Here is a 2138-nt window from a genome sequence, read left to right as displayed (position 1 = left end):
AGAATTTACATTAAGGACAGATTCAAGTTATCTAACAGGTTTCATACGATATAATTTAAAAGTTGATTATAATCATGGACGATTGGTAAGATGGTAATTATTTTTGTTACAATATCCAATAAAAATTGAATATATTAAGGGTGACAAAAATGTTATTGTAGATACATTAACAAGAGAATGGAGTTCGTCTACAACGCATTAGATCAAGAAATTCAAAAATACGAACAAGAACTCGAAAAATGCAAGCATTGTCAGCAAATAAGGACACAGATCCAATCCCTCAAAAAGGCCATCGAAGCAATGAAATTAACACAAAAACCATAAGAGTTCAGCCAGCTAAGCGTGGTGAACAAATCAGGTGAAGAAAAAATTATAGAAAATAAAACAATTGCTGAAATTATCAAAAAATCTACCCAAGATAAAAAATATTATGTAATTTATAATGGCCCCATGAAAGGAGTATATGATGCCTGGGAAAAAGCAGCATCATTTACACATCAATCAAGGATAATTCATAAAGGAGGGTTTCTAACACTGGAAGAAGCAAAGGAATCCTTCAGGGAATATGAAACTCTTCATCCAGAACAAACCCTAAAAAGAGCAGATAAAGCTCCAATTCAAACCCAGAGAACAGGGATAATAAGAAACATTCCTACAAGGGCTGAAACCAAGGAAAAGAAAAGGGTCTGTAGATCAAATCTCAGAGAAACCCTTAACATAGTCCTGAATTGGACCGAAGAAAAAAGGACAATTTTGGGATATCATCCTATTGCCAAAGAACAGTTAACAAAGCTGGTTATATTTCCAGAGGCTTCCTCATCTGATACCTATCAGTTTTTCTAGTATGGACTAATTGATACAATTTTAATTTTTAATGATCTAAAAATTATTAGTGAGTTTCCTGCAGGATTCGTTGATGCAGTAAAGAGATTTAAAAATATGATTGACAACGTAAATCCAAGGGATATATCCCTAAAATTTACAAACAGTCAACCTATTTTTAATGAAAAAGAAGAATGCTTGGTTCCAGCACACCAAGTAATATTCATGTCCGTCTTCCCAGAAAATTTTCAACCAATTGATCAGATTCAAGACTTAACAATTTACAGTCATGAAGGAAGGCTAGCCAGCACATTAGCAAGGGTCTTTGAAAGAACTCAAAAAATAACGAAGGAATCTCATACAAGGATTAATTATAAAAGTAGAAATACTTTGCTTGTGTCCAGTAAAAGAAATGAAATTGAAGAAAGAGAGATGAGACTCTTGGTGGAATTTGAATAAGCATTCTACAACTTATCCGGACTTTTAGAAAAGCTCCCTGAAGAGATAAAGAGGAATCTCTGCTATTTGATAAAAGACAGAGAAGACCACAAGTACCAGCTATGTGCCTCAGAGTTATCTGAAGAAAGCAATAATGAAACGGAATCAACTCACATGATGAAAGAAGAGGACAATGCATCTGAGGGTCACATGATAAAAGAGGAGGACAACACATCTGAAGCATCTCTTAATATTATTGCGTAGTGACGTAAGCACTTAGGTCATAAAGCACCAACGATGTAGCTGGTGCAAGATAGCAAATAATGACGTAAGCAATGACGTCATAAGAAGGGTAAGGATGGGAATTGTCCATCAAACCCAACTATTATAAATAGGTTGCTTAGGCAATTGTAGAAGGCATCAAACAATAGAAAGCAGGAGGCTAAGAGTACTCATATGCTAGGAGAGCAAGGAGGAAGCTGCCAAGGTGATTCTATAGTTTGAAGAAGAATTCCCTTAGGAAAAACCAATTCTAAACTCCCATCTGGAGTTAGTATCTACAATCTCCCCTCTGAAGATAAAAACATCTTATGTAAAATATACTAAATAAAGGAAGTTTTTCTCCAGAAAGGTACGCCTTTATCCTAATCTCTTAGTTATGAATTATTTAGAAAACTTAGAATTAACAGAAGAATCTGATTATTATAGATTAACTGCTTTATTAGATAATGAAAAACAGGCTGTTCTAAAAATAGAATTAAATCTCAAATCAAATGAAAATTTTAATAAACAAAATCTTTTAAAAGAAGTTTTTAATAGAAAAAATATAATATACTATGGAAAAATTCAACTTGAAGCCCCTATAAAGATAAAATCCG

The sequence above is a fragment of the Arachis duranensis genome, chromosome 5 (genome assembly GCF_000817695.3).
Source record: "Arachis duranensis cultivar V14167 chromosome 5, aradu.V14167.gnm2.J7QH, whole genome shotgun sequence".
Classification (NCBI taxonomy): domain Eukaryota; kingdom Viridiplantae; phylum Streptophyta; class Magnoliopsida; order Fabales; family Fabaceae; genus Arachis; species Arachis duranensis.
This window is presented reverse-complemented; position numbering follows the sequence as displayed.